The 21396-nt window shown below is 43.8% G+C and overlaps 2 long non-coding RNA genes across 6 annotated transcripts; both read right to left on the bottom strand.

Annotated features, from left to right (window-relative positions):
• Nucleotides 1-209: 209 nt before the first annotated feature.
• LOC111096995 lies at nucleotides 210-6674 on the bottom strand. Its single transcript, XR_005354296.1, has 2 exons — nucleotides 6211-6674; nucleotides 210-428 (listed from the first exon to the last, which is right to left on the bottom strand). It is a non-coding gene; the product is annotated as an uncharacterized LOC111096995 (long non-coding RNA).
• A 9008-nt stretch (nucleotides 6675-15682) lies between these two features.
• Nucleotides 15683-21380, bottom strand: LOC102155456. 5 transcript variants are annotated; one of them, XR_005354299.1, is made up of 4 exons: nucleotides 20932-21329; nucleotides 20378-20508; nucleotides 17733-17931; nucleotides 15683-17198 (listed from the first exon to the last, which is right to left on the bottom strand). It is a non-coding gene; the product is annotated as an uncharacterized LOC102155456 (long non-coding RNA). The 5 variants fall into 5 exon arrangements; XR_005354301.1 differs by lacking the exons at nucleotides 20378-20508; nucleotides 20932-21329 and adding an exon at nucleotides 21337-21380 and having other exon boundaries at nucleotides 15685-17198; XR_005354300.1 differs by lacking the exon at nucleotides 20378-20508 and having other exon boundaries at nucleotides 15685-17198.
• Between the last annotated feature and the right edge of the window lie 16 nt (nucleotides 21381-21396).

Here is a 21396-nt window from a genome sequence, read left to right on the forward strand (position 1 = left end):
TATGCGAATAACAACTCCTTAATTTATCTGGCTTGTTAGGTTTATATTCTCACTTTACAGAGTGCACGTTCAATGCATGGGCATATAATGGCTGGGAAAATTTAACATTTGGTTATCAAGTTATAATGATATAGACAGATTCAACAAAGAACAAGTCATACACACACTGCGGTATGAAGAAAATAAATCTTGGATAAGTCAGACGCCACTTTAGGGTGAAGCAGTCTCCTTTTGATTTTATTTATTTATTGATTTGTTCACTGATAGAACAAATATTGATCACTCCTAAATGAAGCACTCTGACAGCCACTGACCAGGAACTGTTCAGAATCCTCATTGGTGGAGAAAGTGATTAGTAGCCACTTATAGATGGATTTGGAAGATGACAGACATTCTCCAAAATGCTGGACTATCAGAAATCAGAGTATCTAAGGGAGAGAAAGCAGGATGTTAACAGCAAAATATGAGACACTCACAACTCCAACCATCTCTATTAAAGTGCTGGCAAAAATTATAGAGCCCAAAAATAGTTTATGTGCTTCATATATCATAGACATTGGTTAGTAAACTACTGCTCGGCTGAAAAGCAAATATCATAAATAACAGAAATTGAGATCGATAATACCAATATCTTGTTGTCTATTCCATAAAGACATATTCTTATGCTTTGAGGTATAAAAAAAAAATTAGGAGTCTTTATATGCACTATAAGAAAGGCCACAAAATCTTTAGCAAACAGGAAAAATGAAGTCTTTGGTGTGTTCATTATTAAAAACTGCAGCAGGGGGGAGCCCCGCCTGCGAGGCGCTGGACTGGCTCCCCGGCTGGAACACATCGAGCCAGCAGCAGGGCACTAATGCACTGGAATCGAGTTTCGGCCACGGCAGCACCAAGGAGATTCCAACCGGCAAGGCGGGCTGTGTCTCCCCACCGTGCGATCCCTACAGGGTAATTCCCTCACACCTTTGCATCCCTCCTGGAACAGCTGCGCCACCTGCCCGGCAGCTGTTCCACGCTCAGCAACGCCCGTGGCCGTGGTACCTGCAAGCTGTGGGGACAGCGAAGCCTCATCACCAGCACTTCTGTTCAGTCTGTTCCCAGCGATAAATAAAACATATTTGGGTCAAGAGACGACCACTGACTCGGGAAAGCCTTTTAAAGCCACGTCCACTGGGATGCCTGGGTGTCTCAGCGGTTGAGCGGAAGGCAGGGGGCCAGAGGGGGAGTCAATCACCAGTCCAATGAATTAATCAATCATGCCTGTGTAATGAAACCCCCATAAAAATCCCTAACTGGGGATACCTGGGTGGCTCAGCAGTTGAGCTCTGCCTTTGGCTCAGGTCATGACCCTGGGGTCCCGGGATCGAGTTCCGCATTGGAGCCTCTCCTCCTTCTGTCTGTGTCTCTGCCTCTCTCTCCATGTCTCTCATGAATAAATAAATAAATAAAATCTTTTTTTATAAAAGCCCTAATTGAAGGGGCTTCAGAGACCTTTCAGTTGATGAACATGTGGAGGTCCTGCTAGGGTGCTGCACCCCAGGAGAGCATGGGGGCACCCTGTCTCTCCCCCACATGGCTGCCCTATGCCTCTCGTCCATCTGGCTATTCCAGAGCCATGTGCCCTCTACTAAATTGATAATATTAAGTAAAGCACTTTCCCGAGTTCTGTGAGCGATTCTAGCAAATTACCAAACCTGAGGAGCGGGTCGCAGAATCCCTAATCTATAGCTGGTCCAGCAGAAGTATGAGTGGCCTGGGACTTGGTGACTAGTGTCTGAGGTTGTGATGGCCTGGTGGGAGTGGGGGGCCTGCCCTAACTCCCAGTTAGTTCCATCAGAAGTGATCTGAATCGCTCAACACCCAGCCAGTGTCATAGAATCAGAGACTGGGTTCTAGAAGGAGGGTGGCAGCTGGGAGGCTAGTCCAAGGGGACGCAGTCATCTGAGCAGGATGGGAGGAGGGCAGGATGGCAGCCCACCCGCTGCCGGACCCGTTGTCTTTGAACACCTCTCGGTGGGTGCTTCCTCTCACACAGGTGGACCTGCGGAGGCTCCTCTGGGCCAGTGGGGGGGGGGGGCGGGCAGGTGTGAGGAGAGTGATGAGAAAGCCTCACGGAGAGTGAGGACACGAGGGAGAGAAGAGCTGGCAAGCAGGCCTGGGCAGCTGAGTGTGCAACGCTGCCAGCCCTCGCTGGACACCATCTCGATGAGATCCGTATTATTACATAAGGACTTGGAGGGGCCCATGCCCCTACTGTCTGCACCCCTGCTGTCTGATTGATGGGGTCAATCTCCATCTATGAGTAAGATTTCAGGTAAATATCGACACACCTGCTCTCTGTGTCCCCTGGTTTTTAACCCGCCGCCTTCCAAACGGAGGTGTGGTCCTGCAGGGCTGGGGGACCTGGGGGTGACCCCCCAGAGTCCCTTAGGGAGACAGATACACACTCTCTGCATCCCCACAGGCATGGGTCCCAGGTGGCACAGGTGCTTCCATCTGCATCACTCAACCTTCCTTCCAGAACTCTACAGTGAGGACCAAGCACCTGTGCCACTCAACCTTCCGGAACTCTACAGTGAGGACCTTGAGACCAAAGTAGACAGAGGGTGTGAGGGGTATGGAGGGCATGGACAGGCCCACGGGAAAAGTCATTGTAAGCAGAGGGTATGACTGCTTGCAGAAAGGGTGGCAGGAGACAGTGCGGCTGGCAGCGACTTCTGGCAACTTCTGATGCATGTTGATGATGAGATTTGCCTGGAATGCGGGGCCCATGTGCTTTCAGGGTGTGCATGGGGTTGCAGCTGGTGCAGGGGCCTTGCATGTCGGAGGTGCGCAGCGTCATCTGCTAGGTCACAGGGAGGCAGAGGGGGTTTTCATTTTTTATTTATTTATTTTGTTATTTCTATTTGTTTCCATTGAAGTTTGATTTGCCAACATATAATATAACACCCAGTACTCATCCCATCAAGGCGGTGGGGGGTTCAAAATAAACAGACATGATGGAAGCACGGCTCGCTCGGCTCCCAGCCAGGTGGGGTAGGAACCCGTAGGAGGCGGGATGGATCTGAGAGTCAGAAGGCAGGACTGCCAGAGGACAGAGGGCAGGGGTGATACCTGAAATTAAATGCGGGGATCTGGGATCCTCCAGCACCAGGGGCGTCGGAGGAGGCAGAGATGTGGGGAACCTTTCGTTTGGGTCACACCGATCTCAGTGCGTGGATGCCACATTCAGGACATGGAGCAGTGCCTATGTTTCTGAAGGCCAAGTGTCCCGTTTAGGTAGCTAACAGTCTTTTTAATTTTCAAAATCAAACATCCACTCTCAGGGTTTACTCATTTAATGTAGAATATCCTGTGGATAAATGTGCTAACATGTCCAATTTATATTTAATTTTCAGTATCTCGGTTCACTATAACTTTCTGAAGACTTCTCATCCCTTTATTAAATTACACCAGAATAAATGAGTTAAGAACTTAGATTACTTTCCCAGTTCAAAGTTCCATATGCAATTATCCTCTGTTGTCTTACATTATTGCTTTTTCACTTATGTTATTTCTTTAACATTGTATTTCGCATTGCCTCCTATCTACACTTGACTCAAGAAAATCTAACCAGACCTAGTTTGTGGGACAGCTTGTGACAATTTGGGGACGGGGGGAGCATTATTTGATGGCAGGTGTTCCAGAAGAGAGAAGCCCAGCGAAGCCCAGCAGATTCATTCCATCGCCTAGAGGTCTGAATTTTCTATGTGTCTCTACACTCTGAGCACTTTTCTTCCCTTCATGAAGGAGCATTGAAACTTCACATTTTGCTATGGCTCTCTGGCAAGAGCAAGGAGGGATTTTGCTTCTCTCTCTCTCTCTCTCTCTCTCCCTCTTGCTTTCCAGAACCGTTTGCTCTTTCCCTCAGGGTGAGAAAACAAATAGGGTCAAGTAATCACATTTCCCTTCATCTCCCTTCTTTCAAAGACCGTTGGTGACCAGGGAGGCCAGCTGGGAAAGCAGGGTGCTTGGGGATTGAATAAATTAACTCCTTCACTGGTTTCATTTTGTGAGGTAATGATGGTTACCAGTGTCCAAGGTTATAAATCCAGCTTTTCGTAATCATAAAAAAGTAGAAGCAGTCCCAAAGTCCTTCAAGAGGGGAATGACTTCACAAACTGTGGTATGTCCATACAGTGGAACACTGCTCATTAACAAGAGGAATTACTGATTCATGCAACAATGTGGGTGAATCTGAACCGCATTTCACTGTGCAAAAAATCCAGGCCTCAAAGGCTCTCTATTCTATGATCCCACTCGTATACATTCTGAAAAGGGAAAAACAAACGGGGATGGAGCACAGATGAGTTACGGTCAGGGGTTGCAGGTGCCGAGAGGGCCCAATGACAGAAGCAAAGCATGATGGAAGTTTTGTGACAAAGGGACAATCGTGTGTCGTGGCTTTGCCAGCCGATATGTGACCATACATCTTTGTCAACACCCAGAAAGCCATCCGTATACCATAAAGTGTGCAGTTAACTAATGTTAATTAACTCTTAGCTGACGCATGCTGACTGGGAAAACCAACCGGGATGTGGGTGCAACCAAAACGGACCACACACTTTGGCAAAGGAGCCTTCCTCTGCTGCCAGCGAAAACTGTCCTCATGCTGGCTCCTTTGAAGACTGAGGTCATGACCTTCTAGCCTGGGGAGCCCCATTCCTGGGAATTAAGAACTCACTTTTGGGCAGGGAAAGCAAATCAGCACAAAGACACTACCAAGCTGCAGACTCAGAAAGTTGGGAAAGACCCCACTTAGAATCATTTAATTCACCCCTCGCTTCCAGCTTTGTACCTTTGTCTCATTCCTAAATGAAATCATTTCCAGAGAAGGATCAGAAAACTCTCCAGACAGCAGGCTATGTACTTTCAGCCCTCAGGATCAGCACACATCTGTGTAGTAGGAGAACAGAGGTGGGGCCGTCCTGGGCAGGCAACTCCATCTGTTTTTGGGACGCAGTTCCCAGCAGAGCTCACTACAGCAAGGGATGAATGGGAGTTTCTCTAATTGAATGACCGAGGAAATCTTGGGGTTCTCCTCAAGCCTTCACTCGTCCACCTCCACGGCCACCACACCTCACCGAGGAAAACTGCAAGGACCCAGGGGCTGTGGGATTCAATCTGAAATTTCCCACTGACCTAGGGGAAACGTAGAGCAATGAGGAAATAGAGGAAGGGGAAGGTGAAACCTGTTCTGCGCACAGTCACCACAGTGGCCTTTTACACGTGTGGATAGACCGTGTCACTGCCTTACATAAACCCAGGTCACAGGATTCCCTGCGCTTCACGGCACACACCGCCCTGCCCCTGGTGGGGTGACTGTCCTTGTGTGACCCTCCCCGTGCCCAGGGAAGGTCCACAGTCCTGGGCGTTGTATAAGAGGCCTTGCACGCTCCCATTCTTTGCTGACGGTTCTGACTTCACCCGCCCACTGACATCCTATTCCTGGGACGCCCTCCTGGCCGCGTGTAGCTTCACAAGCCACGTGTGCACATTCAAGCTGCGGCTCACCAGCCTGGGCTGGTGCCCTTACTTGCCCTCTGGCACCTATGCTTTGCACTGTTCAAAGTAGTACCTAACAGGCAAGTTTTTTTTTTTTTTAAGATTTTATTTATTTATTCATGAGAGACACAGAGAGAGGCAGAGACACAGGCAGAGGGAGAAGCAGGCTCCACGCAGGGAACCCGATGTGGGACTTGATCCCAGGACTCCAGGATCAGGCCCTGGGCTGAAGGCAGGCACTAAACCACTGAGCCACCCAGGGATCCCTAACAGGCAAGTTTTAATGGGAGTGATGGGTGAACTCAGCCAGGGGAGCCTTAGATTCTTTTGGACCTGGCCCCCTTAGAAAATCCTTTCAAACCTTTCTTGAGGAATTTTTAAAAAGAAAGAAGAGAGTTTTTAAGAATTGCATACGAGGTTGAGATAAGTATGGCCCCCCTCGAACCTACTGGGGGTCCCTTAGGTGGCTTTGCAAACCAGGCTGGACATAGGCTGCAGGCAGTTAGGACAGTGTCATCCACAGCAGGGAACGCTGCTGTGCCTGGACCAAGGGAATAAGCTGATCAAGCCACATTTTAGGGCAAAAGGTTATTTTTGTTTGTTTGTGTAGCAACGCTTAGGATGGACTGAAGAAGTTAACAATAATGAGATGAATTAATAGGTTACCTTAAGAGTCTTCGAATCAAAGAATGTGGACAGAGGCCGCAGGAGTGCAGAAGAGGTGGATTTCACGCTACGGAGACTGAGAAAGGGCAGAACATGGTCTGGCGGAGAGGCCCTGGGTCGGATTTTCCTTCTGTTTTGCTAAGGACCAAAGCGCATCGGGTCCTTCACCCCTGGACAGTCACAAGGACCTTGGTGATGGGAGGAGGGGCCGGGAAGACCTGGACATGGGGTTGGAGAACCCGCCACCGCCTGCCCTGCACCCCGCACCCATCAGAGCAGCACCTCGCTGGTTCCCCGTCCCTCTCAGAAAATCACCAGGTCTTTAGAACCAGGGCAGGCCCAGAGAGACGCTCCTCTGGTACTTTGTCCTCCAGTGTCTGTTTGCTTTGCTCTGGCTGCCCCAGCTGCCAGGGAGGGAAACACACAAGGCCACAGGCGGCAGGTGGAGACAGTCAACACTCCAAATTCTAAAAACTCACGCATCACTATGCCATTGATTCAGCCTCTCATGACCACAGTCTTGGAATCAAGGACTTAAGGCAACACCTAGATGATGACTGAGACTTTTGGCTTACACCCCACCCACCCAGCACCCAGGGATACCGCACCCAGCACCCCACCCACCCAGCACCCAGGAATACCCCACTTAGCACCCCACCCACCCAGCACCCAGGAATACCCCACTTAGCTCCCTACCCACTTAGCACCCCACCCACGCAGCACTCAGGGATACCCAACCCAGAACTCGACCCACCATCACCCAGGGATATCCCACCCAGCACCCCACCCACCCAGCACCCACAGACACCCTACCCAGCACCCAGGAGCACCCCACCCAGCACCCAGGAAAAGCATAAAGCAGAGATACACTTACTGCAGACTTTAGAATAAATTGTTTGAAGATCACCAAAGGCCCCTCTCCACCTATGGGTGTGCCTGTTCAGGATGCTGTACAACCAGGACCCCTTTCTATGTGCATGGTATCCCTCCCAGTTTGTTCTTTAACTATTAGTTTTAATCACAGTATGTTTTTCACCCTGCTGTTTATATTGAAAGACTATCACATAGTCCAATTTGTCAGTCATAAAAATACATTCCACATCACATTGCTATGAAAAATTATTCCCTCCTGTTTTTTATACTATTTGTAAGGTGTTGTGCTTTGTTTTTATTTTGAAATGAATTTTACTTAATTTTTGTTTAGTTTTGCAGAAAAGTTGCAAGGAGCACAGAGTTCTCATTTAGCCTCCACTCATTTTCCCCTAATGTTCTCTAACATAATCATCCTACATTTACCAATACTAAGAAATTAACATTGATGCATTATTATCAACCAAACTGCAGACTTGACTGGAATTTAACTAGTTTCTCCACTGGTGTCCCAAGATGCCAATTGCAATTAGTCACTGCTTCCTTAGATTTTCTCTGATGAGACAGTTTATCAATCTGTCCCTGTTGGTTATGATGCCTTTAGAGAGCCCTGGTCAGGCATTTCATAAAACACCCTTCAGTTTGGGTTTTCCTAGTGTTTTCTCATGATAAGAAGGGATTTCTGGGAAGATTTGGGGAGGAATAGATTTTTAGGAGGATACCACGCAGGTGATGTGCCTGTCCTATTACATTAGATCGGGGAATGTGTGATGTCAACATGACTTATTACTGGTGACATTAACCTTCATCACTTTGGTGCCTGCCTGGTTTCTCCACTGTAGAATTACTATTTTTCCCTTTCTATCCACTCTTTATTAGAAATGAGTCATTAATTCTAGCCCACACACAAGAGAAGGGAAATTAAGCTTCACCTCCTGGAAAGAGAAATATCAAATAATTTGTGGACATATGTTAAAACCATCATACTAATTAATAAATAGTTGGCATTCATCCATGAATAGTGCCTGCAGCAATATTCCTGTGATGTTCTAATGGTGATTTTCTATTTCCCTCGTTCTGTCTGCATTCATTAATTGGAATTTTTCTGTAAGGGCGATTCGCTCTTTCTCCCATGTTTATTTACTAATTCAGATACAGAGTTGGACTCCAAATAGATTAAACATCAAAAGAAGAAAGATGAGAATATAAAGCTAACCCAGGGATAGGGAAAACATTATAAACACAGCAAAAACATTAAAGACAATTAGGCATTTCTAATCAACAATAAACACCCACAGAGTGTTAAGAGAGACTGTAACCTCCAGGATACAACCTGTATAGAGTAAACTGGATATTTCTGAAACACGTCTAAAAGTCTAGCTTATCCGGGATGCCTGGGTGGCTCAGAGGTTGAGCATCTGCCTTTGGCTCAAGTCGTGATCCAGGGTCCTGGGATTGAGTCCCACATCAGGCTCCCCGCAAGGAGTCTGTCTCTCCCTCTGCCTGTGTCTCTGCCTCTCTCTCTGTATCTTTCATGAATAGATAAATCTTAAAAAAAAAAAAAAAAAAAAAGTCTAGCATATCCAAAAACCCTTACTAATAAGCTACCAAGACAGCAACCACAGAGCTAAGGGGGTTCCTATTTTTAAAAATCCAAGAGAGATATGGATGGGCAATTTCCAGAAAAGGACCCTAAACATCCATTTGGAGAAGAGATGCTCAATTTACTAGTAAGCCAGCAAACATATGTTGAAACAACGAGATATGTGTCACATCCATCAAAGTGACTAATAAGGTAGGTAATAATAATATGTGTCGGCCAAGATGTGAGGAAATGATCTTTCAAGCCTTTCTGTGTGAGTGTAAATCATGGAACATTCTGGAAAAGACTTTGGGAAACATTCAAAGACATAAAGTAATAGAGTGTCCTGTGAACAGCTACCTCGTTCCTGGGCGTATATCTAAGAGATACTCTTTAATTCATCCATTAGGAGACACAGAAAGGTTGGTGTGTCGTGGCAGGGAATTAGAAACAATTTGTTTTATATTATTAGGTGACTAGATGAGAAAAATAGAGCTGGTGCATGCTCCCGAATACTGCATGACAAGGAAAAACCCCAAAGTCTGAAGAAGTACGCAGAGCAGTGCTGGTAGATATCGAATGCACCAGGAAAAGGGTAAGACACAGAAGAGATTTCCAACACATCGGTATCCACACAGAGGAAAAAGCACAGGTTCAAAGCCACTGCATGTTTTACCAGGCAATGTCTTTAAGGACACCCACCAACATTGGGAGGAGTGCTTTTGTGGAGAAGGAAACAGACACGTGAGGATGAGGGTGGGAAATACTGTGGGAAGGGTGTTTGTGAACCCGTGGAGATCTTAATCACTACAGAGGAAGGTGGCTAACTTATTGTAAGTAATTGACTTTTTTTTTTTTTTTTAAGTTAGGAAGCAGTAATTTGCAAATGCCCTATAGCTCAGAAGACACTGGTGCCTAAGGGGAAGGAGGTGAAAAATCCCATTGTTAGTGTAGAAATGCCACTGATTTCTGGGCATTGATTTTGTACCCTGCCACACTGCCGAAATGCTATATGAGTTCTAGCAATCTTGGGGTGGAGTCTTTTGGGTTTTCTATGTACAGTATCATGTCATCTGCAAAGAGGGAGAGTTTGGCTTCTTCTCTGCCAATTCGAATGCCTTTTATTTCTTTTTGTTGCCTGATTGCTGAGGCTAGGACTTCCAGTACTATGTTGAATAGCAGCAGTGGTGAGAGTGGACATCCCTGTCATGTTCCTGATCTTAAGGGAAAGGCTCTCACTTTTTCTCCTTTGAGAAGGATATTTGCTGCGGGCTTTTTGTAGATGGCTTTTAAGATGCTGAGGAATGTTCCCCCTACCCCTACACTCTGAAGAGTTTTGATCAGAAATGGATGCTATATTTTGTCAAATGCTTTCTCTGCATCTATTGAGAGGATCATATGGTTCTTGTTTTTTCTCTTGTTGATATCCTCTATCACGTGGATTGTTTTACAAGTGTTGAACCAGCCTTGCATCCCGGGGATAAATCTCACTCTGTCATGATGAATAATCTTCTTAATGTACTGTTGGATCCTATTGGCTAGTATCTTGTTGAGAATTTTTGCACCTGTGTTCATCAGGGATATTGGTCTATAATTCTCCTTTTTGGTGGAGTCTTTGTCTGGTTTTGGAATTAAGGTGATGCTGGCCTCATAAAACGAGTTTGGAAGTACTCCATCCTTTTCTATCTTTTAGAACAGCTTTATTAGAATAAGTATTCTTTCTTCTTTAAACATTTGATAGAATTCCCCTGGGAAGCCATCTGGCCCTGGACTCTTGTGTCTTGGGAGGCTTTTGATGACTGCTTGAATTTCCTCCCTGGTTATTGGCCTGTTCAGGTTTTCTATTTCTTCTGGTTCCAGTTTTGGTAATTAGTGGTTTTCCAGAAACTCATCCATTTCTCCTAGATTGCCTAATTTGTTGGCATATAGCTGCTCATAATACGTTTTTAAAATCTTTTGTATTTCCTTGGTATTGGTTGTGATCTCTCCTCTTTAATTCATGATTTTATTAATTTGATTTTTTTCTTTTTAATAAGGCTGGCTAATGGCTTATCTATCTTATTAATTCTTTCAAAGAACCAACTCCTGGTTTTGTTGATCTGTTCCACAGTTCTTCTGCTCTCTATTTCATTGAGTTCTGCTCAAATCTTTATTAATTCTCTTCTTCTGCTGGGTGTAGGTTTTATTTGCTGTTCTTTCTCCAGTTCCTTTAGGTGCAAGGTTAGCTTTTGTATTTGAGTTCTTTCCAGTTTTTTGAGGGATGCTTGTATTGCAATGTATTTCCCTCTCAGGACTGCTTTTGCTGTACCCCAAAGATTTTGAACTGTTGTATCTTCATTCTCATTAGTTTCCATGAATCTTTTTAATCTTCTCTAATTTACAATGGTTGACCCTTTCATCTTTTAGCAAGATGGTCTTTAACCTCCATGTGTTTGAATTCCTTCCAAATTTCTTCTTGTGATTGAGTTCTAGTTTCAAAGCATTATGATCTGAAAATATGCAGGGGACAATCCCACTCTTTTGGTATCGGTTGAGACATGATTTGTCTCAATCATGTGGTCTATTCTGGAGAAAGTTCCATGTGCACTTGAGAAGAATGTGTATTCAGTTGTATTTGGATGTAGAGTTCTGTAAATATCTGTGAAATCCATCTGGTCCGGTGTATCATTTAAAGCTCTTGTTTCTTTGGAGATGTTGTGCTTAGAAGATCTGTCATTTACAGAAAGTACCATGTTAAAGATTCTAGTTTTAGTGTATTATTAAGCAAGTATGTCTTAACTTTGGTTATTAATTGATTGATATACTTGGCAGCTCCCACATTAGAGGAGTCAATCCCATTTACAATTGCACCCAAAAGCATAAGATACTGAAGAATAAACCTAACCAAAGAAGTAAAGGATCTATACTCTAAAAACTACAGAACACTTCTGAAAGAAATTGAGGAAGACACAAAGAGATGGAAAGATATTCCATGCTCATGGATTGGAAGAATATTGTGAAAATGTCAATGCTACCCAGGGCAATTTACACATTTAATGCAATCCCTAGCAAAATACCATGGACTTTCTTCAGGGAGTTGTAACAAATCATCTTAGGATTTATATGGAATCAGAAAAGACCCTGAATAGCCAGGGGAATATTAAAAAAGAAAACCAGACTGGAGGCATCACAATGCCAGATTTCAGGTTGTACTACAAAGCTGTGGTCATCAAGACAGTGTGGTACTGGCACAAAAAAAGACACATAGATCAATGGAACAGAATAGAGAAGCCAGAAATGGGCCCTCAACTCTATGGTCAACTAATATTCAACAAAGCAGGAAAGACTATCCACTGGAAAAAGGACAGTCTCTTCAATAAATGGTGCTGGGAAAATTGGACAGCCACATGCAGAAGAATGAAACTAAACCATTCTCTTACACCATACACAAAGATAAACTCAAAATTGATGAAAGATCTAAATGTGAGACAAGAATCCATCAAAATTCCAGAGGAGAGCACAGGCAACACCCTTTTTGAACTTGGCCACAGCAACTTCTTGCAAGATACATCTATGAAGGCAAGGGAAACAAAAGCAAAACTGAATTATTGGGACTTCATCAAGATTTAAAGCTTCTGCACAGCAAAAGAAACAGTCAACAAAACTAAAAGACAACCTACAGAATGGGAGAAGATATTTGCAAATGACATATCAGATAAAGGGCTAGTATCCAAGATCCATAAAGAACTTACTAAACTCAACAGCAAAGAAACAAACAATCCAATCATGAAGTGGGCAAAAGACATGAACAGAAATTTCAGAGGAAGACATAGACATGGCCAACAAGCACATGAGAATATGCTCCGCATCCCTTGCCATCAGGGAAATACAAATAAAAACCACAAGGAGATACCAGCTCACACCAGTGAGAATGAGGAAAATTAACTAGGCAGGAAACAACAAATGTTGGAGAGGATATGGAGGAAGGGAAACCCTCTTGCCCTGTTGGTGGGAATATGAACTGGTGCAGCCACTCTGGAAAACTGTGTGGAGGTTCCTCAAAGAGTTAAAAATAGATCTGCCCTACAACCCAGCAATTGCACTGCTGGGGATTTACCCCAAAGATTCAGATGCAGTGAAACGCCGGGACACCTGCACCCTGATGTTTATAGCAGCAATGGCCACAATAGCCAAACTGTGGAAGGAGCCTCGGTGTCCATCGAAAGATGAATGGATAAAGAAGATGTGGTTTATGTATACAATGGAATATTACTCAGCCATTAGAAATAACAAATGCCCACCATTTGCTTCGACATGGATGGGACTGGGGGGTATTATGCTGAGTGAAATAAGTCAATCATAGAAGAACAAACATTATATGGTCTCATTCATTTGGGGAATATAAAAAATAGTGACAGGGAATAAAGGGGAAAGGAGAAAAAATGAGTGGGAAATATCAGAGAGGGTGACAAAACATGAGAGACTCCTAACTCTGGGAAACAAACAAGGGGTGGTGGAAAGGGAGGTGGGTGGGGGGATGGGGTGACTGGGTGATGGGCACTGAGGGGGACACTTGACAGAATGAGCACTGGGTGTTATACTGAATTTTGGCAAATCGAACTCCAATAAAAAATACATACATACATACATACATACATAAATAAATAAGAAAAAAAAGAGATACATTAAATAAAAAATACAATACAATACAATACAGTACAATAAAAAGAAACTCCACAAACAGGGGACACCTGGGTGGCTTAGCAGTTGAGCATCTGCCTTTGGCTCAGGTCGTGATCCCAGCGTCCTGAGATCGAGTCCAGGATTGGGCTCTCTCTCTGTATCTCTCATGAGTATATAAATAAACAAAATCTTGAAAAAAAAAAAAAGAAAGAAAGAAACCCACAGACCCAATGATATCCATATCCAGGATATGGATAAACAACATGCAACCTAGCCACACAAGGGACTGTTATTCGGCCATCAAAAGGAATGCAGCACCGCTATGGTGAGGATGAACCTCACATCGGTCATGATCAGCACAGGAAGGCAGATGCAAAAGGTAAAAGGTCACGCAGGATGCACTTCCACTTACATGAAATTTTACAAACAGGTGAATCCTTAGAGACAGAAAGAAGGTTCTTGGTTGCCAAGTCAGTGGCAGTGGTGGGTGGGAGGAGTGGAGAAAAGTGAGCAACTTTCTAGGGGTTTGGGATCTCCTTTGAGGGCAGTAAAAAGGTCTTGGATCTACACAAAGGTAACAGTTGCCTAGAATGGGGACTGAACGAAACTCCAGTAAATTGTAGACTTTAAAATAGTAAATGATATGTTACCTGAGCTTTACTTCAATAAAAATATAATCTTCACAGTTATCACGGAGAGGAGCAGATAACTCCTCTCTGAAGGGACATAACCTTGTCATAAATCCCTAAATAATTAGTCTCAGCCCTGGAAACTGGGGGAAGCACATCTCTCAGAGTGATCATTTAGAGCAGAAGAACCAGAATGTATCTCACAAGTTTTTATACTCCATGCTTTAACCAGGAAGCAAATAATGGATTTTAATTATGTTTTAGACTATGCATTATTATGTTAATAATTAATAACACTTAATGCTTTTTTGTGGGCTAGATATATGTGGTTATTATGCATAATACATTAAATATATTTATATATTACAGAATTATAAAATTATGATCATATATATTTATATAATTATGTTATACATATTATTACATATATAATGTAAAATTATAATTATATAATTAATTATATATGTTTATAACATATATAATAATTATGTAATTTATACAATAACTAATATGTAATTATATACATTATACATTATGCATAACATGTATTATAATTATGTAATTATGCATCATTATATTTGTGTGTGTGTATATATATATAGAGAGACACACACACACACACACACAAACATATAGGTTAAGGAATGAGGCCCGAAGTGAAGTTTGATTATCTTCTCTTGAAGACTTAGAGTAGTTTCACAAAGGGTCTCTCTCTTTGAACAATGGATAGCCAATGAGACGTATCAAGAAGAGGATGGACAAATTAGATCAACATTTTGAAAAGACTACTCTGGCTGCATGTGGAGAATAGATGGCAGCGGTCAAACATGGGTGCAGGTGGGTCATGAGAAGTCTTCCACGGAGTTCAAAGACCACAGACAACTTGGATTTGGCTAACGTCACAGGAGAAAGACTTTCATGGCTGAATTTGAACTGCCCTTAGGAGAAGACCAAAATGACTGGATCTTGAGAGACATGATGTCAGGGATGACATCGGGATTCTGGCTGGCCTGACCACCGATCAGACAGTAATGCCAGCCGTGAGATCCTGGTTCATTTCCAAATGTGCTGGGATTGGGGTGTGTTTGATGATTCCTAACGTGGCTGACAGGTAATCGATACATGCAAGTGGAGGCTGGGTCTGTAACAATTGCTCTGCTCATAGGTGTCAAGCAAAGCGAGAGCCACGGAAGAGATGGATTATTGGATTCTAAAGTGAAACCGGCATCCATTTCTAGTTAATAATTTTAAGCATAGGTGAATTGAAAGTTTGACACCAATATTTGAGTTACAGGAGGATAAATATTAACATTTAGACCAAACTCAAAGTTGTATTTGAATATCACCCAACCTATTCAGGTCTTTTGGCATATTCTTTTTTTTTTTTTAAGATTGTATTTATTTATTCCTAAGAAACACACAGAGAGAGGTAGACACATAGGCAGAGGGAGAAGCCAGGTCGCCCACAGGGAGCCTGATGTGAGACTTGATCCCAAGACCCTGGGATCACGACCTGAGCCAAAAGCAGGTACTCAATCACTGAGCCACCCAGGTGCCCCAAGCCTTTTGGCATATTCTAATTAGTGATGTATAACAAGTACCAATCTCACTGGCAAATGGCCTAGGCTTTTCTGAACCAGGCTGAATCTGTAGATCAATTCCCCCTTTTTTTTAGTGAACTTTTTATTGTATAATAGTTTTAGATTTCCAAAAACCTTGTGAAGAGAGTACAGAGCATTCCCATATACTCCACATCCAGTCACCTCATTATTAACATCCTACATTAGTGTGATACATTTGTCACAATCAGTGATCCAATATTGCTACATTACTATTAATTAAAATTGATAGACTTTATTTAGATTTCCTCATGTTTCCTTGTAAAGTCCCTTTTCTGTCTCAGTACTCCATTTAGGATACCACATTACACTTAGTCATTAGGTCTCCTCTACATTGTGATAGTTTCTCAGACTTGCTTTGATTTTGATGATATTAACATTTTTTAAGGAGTACTGGTCAGGTATTTTGTAGTCTGTCAGTTGGGATTTATCTGATGTAGATCATTTCCTGTGTTAAGTCTCATTAAAAAGTAACTTTACAGAAAGCCAACTCTTAGTCCCAAAGTTAGACCCTGTAGAAGGAAATCCCACAATGCCTTGCTTTCCAACTCCTTAGGGCTTGTGAACTTTCAGAGAGCATTCTTCTTCCTCTGTGCACATCAAAAAACACATAAAGGTGTAAATTAATTTCCTAGACATTTGTCAAACTGTCAAATTTTATGTGCACACTTTATACTGTAAATTTGATAAGCAGCAGTAATTAGGTTCCGACTTGCAGTATACATCCAGTCAGGCATTCTCAGATGCGTTAATCGTGTCGGCACTGACCATGTGGTATTATATTTGTTCCTTTCTTTGTCAATCTCCTGTAAGGGACAGTGACCTCTTTGATAAAAAGAGTTTGTTTGTTCGTTCACATTTTTGTCTCCCACACCCAACACAGTGGAGGAGATCATATGAAAATAGGTGGACACGTGAATGAATGTGCGAGATACTGTAGACTCAAATGTGATTGACAGATGAGCAGAGAAGAGCGGACACAGCAGGCCTGGCTGCTGCCCTTAGACATGCTCTTAGCAGGTCAATTCCCATCTGCGGTCCGGGAACTTGGATTTGGCCAGAGCTCCTGCTATTGTGCTGAGGGTAGCGGCTCACGCTGCCTAAACTGTTGGGACAGACAATGTGGTTACGCTGAGCACCTGCTTTCCTTCTGGGAGTCTGGAATCTCAGTACGGGGTGGGCAGAAGGTGCCGACAGGACCAACCTCTGATGAAAACCTTGGACGCATAGACTCAAACTAGCTTCCATGGTTGGTAACAGGACACATGTTACAACTCATAACTCCCTGCTGGAGGAATCGAGTTATGCCATGGGAGTCCAATGGGGGAGGACTCTTGGAACTTTCCTCCAGACTTTTTCCCTTTACTGGTTTAGCTTTGTAGACTTTAGATGACAGCTGTGAGTCAAACTATATGCTCTATATGCTGAGTCCCAGGAGTCCTGGTAAATCGTCGAACGTTGAGGGGGGGGCCCTCTGGAAATCCCTGATACTGGGTCCAGCACGTACATGCGTGTATGTGCCAGCAGGGGAGCCTCACTCTCCCCTATGATTCTGGCCTTATCGGGACTTCCAGTCACTGCAGCTCAATTCCACAACCATTTGTTGACCAGCAGCATCCACAGGACCTATGCATAAAAGAAAACTGAAGGTGAGGGACAAAGTTGAGTTAGACAAACATGTCAGCTCTTATAAAATGCATGATTTAGTTCACATAAACCAGTAACCATAAAACAAGTCAGATCATGGAAAGCTAGAAGGGAGGAGAGACAAAAGGGCCTGGGAGGAGAGATGAATGTCACTCACCCAAGGACAGGGGTGACATTCCAACTGTATAATGAAATGACAACAGACTTGCAAAGCAGGTGCAGTCCAAACCCAGCCCAAATGAGATGTATTCCCACCCCAGATTGGTTTGGGATAATCTATGTGGCTACATGTTGATTTGTTCATTTTCTTTCACATGGTTTCAGGGGAAGAGGGAGTCAATTTTCACGGCATGAGCATGACATGCCAGAGGCTGAATCTGTTGTTAAGTGGGCACCCTGGCCCCAGAGTCTCAGCTCATTCATCCTGCAGACACGTCTTAGGGACCGTCTGATCTCAGAGGAATCATGGGAGTATGAGATGATGCGTTGCAACTGAAGAAGAATTTTCAGTACTTTCATGACTCTGCTTGGGTTCTCTGAATCCAAAAATCGCTTCTCTGGGTCAGGACTTGTGATCTGGGCTGAGGACTCCCTCCAGGGGAGCCGTTCAGGACCTCAGGCCGAGGAGGCAGGAACACAGGCAGCAGACATGAGCCCAGAGGTCACATCAGGAATCTGACCAGGACCACCAGGGTACGAAATACGGTGAAACCTAATCAAACATAATGACAAACATAATGATATTATGAACTGGAATTCACCAACCTGTGGAAGGTCAGCACCTCCTCATCTTTGTAGTATAGTGTGAATCACTAGGCTGGAATTACCAGCAGAGCTTGGAGAAGTCCTGATACCCAGCTCACCCCAGACCAATGAGGCTGACTCTCTGCCAGGAAAATGAGTTTTAAAACTTCACAGGAGCTTCCAGTGTGTACCAAGCTGGCATGGAAGTTGCCACATCCTAAAAGAGGGCTGAGTATAAAAGGATTTCGACACTCTATAGCAAAGTCACACCAGAAGAAACAAAAGCTATCATCTTCTGGCATGGTTTAGGGGAAAGGCTGTCCTCAGGCCAGAGCCCAGGAGACCAGCAGCCATCCTGCCATATTTTCCCATGTCATAGCTTCATGGGCATTAAGACCACTGCTGTACAGCATTATATTACTTGGCAAAACCCAGAATCTTGTCCTGTAAGGGAGTGAATTACAACACCAACAGAATTTGTCTTGCACAGTGTCTGCTATGGAAGGAAAATCCTGAGAATTGATGTGGGGACAGTTGGGAAGATATTCATGAATCTGGAACCACCTGAACTCCCAAATTCTGATAAGTCTGCTCTGCCCATAGATGGATCTGCTCCACCCTCATCTGGGAAGATTGATCCTGCTTTATCCCTAAAAAGCTATAATGGCCTCCCTGAAGTAGGGAGTTAACTTGCAAGACATTGCTGATTCTTTTCAAGGCTCAACCCCATCACTCCTCTTCGCTTCCCAATCTACAACTACACTGAATTACCAGCAGACCCCAGAAGGTACAAAGTATGACCTCTGAGCAGGGGCAATGAGCTTCTGGAAGGATATGTGATTTCTCCAGTACATGCACACATTAAAAAAAAGAAGGTGTGTAGAAATGAATATTAAGAGCATGGGTTGAAGGTAGAAGGAATATGAAACAGATCAGAACAGACTTGTCAATACAGACCCGGTAAGCAGAGAGTCTGCATCTAATGTTGCAGCTTTGGGTTGGAACAGGTCCTAACAGTTTGTTCAATTGGTTGATTGGCTGAAACATAACCCAAAAAGTGGCTGACACTAAATAAAGTCATTTATTTCTCACAGTTCTGGAGTCTACAAGTCTGAGATCAGGATGCCAGTGTGGTCAGTGTGGTCAGCTTCTGGCAAGGGCTGGCTTCTGGGTTGCACATTGTCAATTTCTCCTTTGACAGAAGGAGGAAGGGACGTCTCTGGAATTTCTTCCCTAAAGGCCCTAATTCCATTCATGAGGGCTCCCCAAGGACCTCCTCCCAAGACAATCACACTGGCGATTGGAATTTCAGCATATAGACTTTAGAGGACATCAGATTCAGTCTGTTGCAGAGGCTGGGAAAGTGAGAGTGTACTTGTCATTGGAGGTATCCTAACCCACCCTGAGAGGAACCAGAGACATACCTTTCACCAGGACTATGAGAAAAAAATTATTAGCAAATGGAGCCCCAAATCCTTGAAGTGTTCTGTATTGCTCTTTGCTGTAGGCCAGATCCTAGGTGGGAATTGTAGTTATAATTGGAAAACCTAAATGCAAAAGAATCAATTGGATTCAAGGTGGCATGGGCCAAGTGGCAGCACTCTATAGCTAAAGCAGTGATGGCCATAGTAGGCAGCAAAGTCAACTCAGCAATCAGAACAGAGACACAGAGACCCATGGCATTGGCCGCTTGGCCATTGCCTTCCTAGAAATGAAAGAAATGCGAAGTCTGATACTTGATCTGTATGAGCAGAAGAATCCTAGGTCAAGTGAACAAATCTTAACCTGAATCATAAAAACAGAGGCATGGCTTCTCTGTCAATTCCCAGACTCAACCCAGTTTACAGATCCAATACCCCTTGAACAGATGGAAAGCCAGGAGGGGTGACTCTGCTACACTGCGAAAACTTTACTGTTAATCCTTCACCCAGATTTCCCTATGGGGTTACTATGCATTGCAAAAAAGAAAATAATCAGATTTTTCAGAGACTATGGACACTGGCTCTGAATTCTCATTAATTTCAGGAGATTCAAAACATTCCTGTCGTCCACCAATCAGAGTAGAAGCTTATGGAAATCAGAGAGTCAATGGAATTTATCTCAGGCTGATCTTAGAGTTGGTCCAGTGGATCTCTGAATTTATTTTGTGGTTATTTTCCCAAGTCTGGAATGCATAACTGGAAAGACATTCTCAGCAACTGCCGGAATCCCTGCATTGATTCCATGGCCTATTGAGTAAGTACTATTATGGTGAGAAAGCCAAGTGAAAGCTACTAGAACTGCTTGTACTGTAGGAAAGTAGAAAACCATAAGTACTGGTATGTTCCTGGAGGGATTGCAGAGATTAGCACCACCATCAAGGACTTGAGGGGTGCAGAGGTGGTGACAGCCAATCCCTCCCCTCTTCAGTTCACCTATTAAATCTGTGCAGAAAACAGATGGATCCCGGAATAATGACTATGGATTCTCATAAGTTTAATCAGATGGTGACTCTGTGCTCCTGCAGCAGATGTAGTTTCATTGCTTGGAAAAATCAACACATCCCCTGCAATCGAATATACAACTATTGACCTGAAAAATGCTTTCTCCTCCAACCTGTTAGTAAAAACCACGAGTAGTTTCCTTTCAGCTGGCCAGGCCAACAATACACCTCCCCTGTCCTACCTCAGAGGCACATCAACTCTCCAACTCTATGTTATAATTTACTTCACAGGGATTTTGACAGCCTTTCCCTTCCACATAAGCTGTCACACTGGCCCATTACACTGATGATGTTATGCTGATTGGACATCGTGAGCAAGAAGTAGCAACTACTGTAGACTTACTGGTAAGACATTAGTGTGTCAGAGGGTGGGAAATGGATCAGACGAATTTCAGAAGCCTTTTACCTCAGTGAAATTTCTAGGGCCTGGTGGTGTGGGGCACAATAAGATGTCCCTTCTAACTTGGAAAACTTGTTGTATCTGACCTGTCCTACAACCATGAAAGAGATGTGATGCCTGGTGATCCTCTTTGACTTTTGGAGGCAAAGTAGTCCTCATTTAGATGTGTTACTCCAGTCCATTTACTGAACGACCCAAAAAGCTACTAGTTTTCAGTAAGACCCAGAACAACAGAAGGCTCTGCAACAGGTTCAGGCTGCTGTACGAGCTGCTCTGCCACTCAGTCCACATGATCCAGTAGTTCCAATGGTGCTTGAAGTGGCAGTGGTAGATAGGGTTGCCATTTGGAACTTTGGCAAGTTCTTATAGGCGATTTTCAATAGAGGACCTTAGGATTTGGGGACAAAGCCCTGCCATCCTCTTTGGATAATTACTCTTCTTTTGAGAAATAGCTTATAATCTGTTAGAAGAGCTTAGTAGAGATACTTAACCTTGGGCCACCCAGTTACCATGTGACCTCAACTTGACCCCCATTGTGACACCCACCCATC

Source organism: Canis lupus, chromosome 1 (assembly GCF_011100685.1).
Source record: "Canis lupus familiaris isolate Mischka breed German Shepherd chromosome 1, alternate assembly UU_Cfam_GSD_1.0, whole genome shotgun sequence".
NCBI classification, from domain to species: domain Eukaryota; kingdom Metazoa; phylum Chordata; class Mammalia; order Carnivora; family Canidae; genus Canis; species Canis lupus.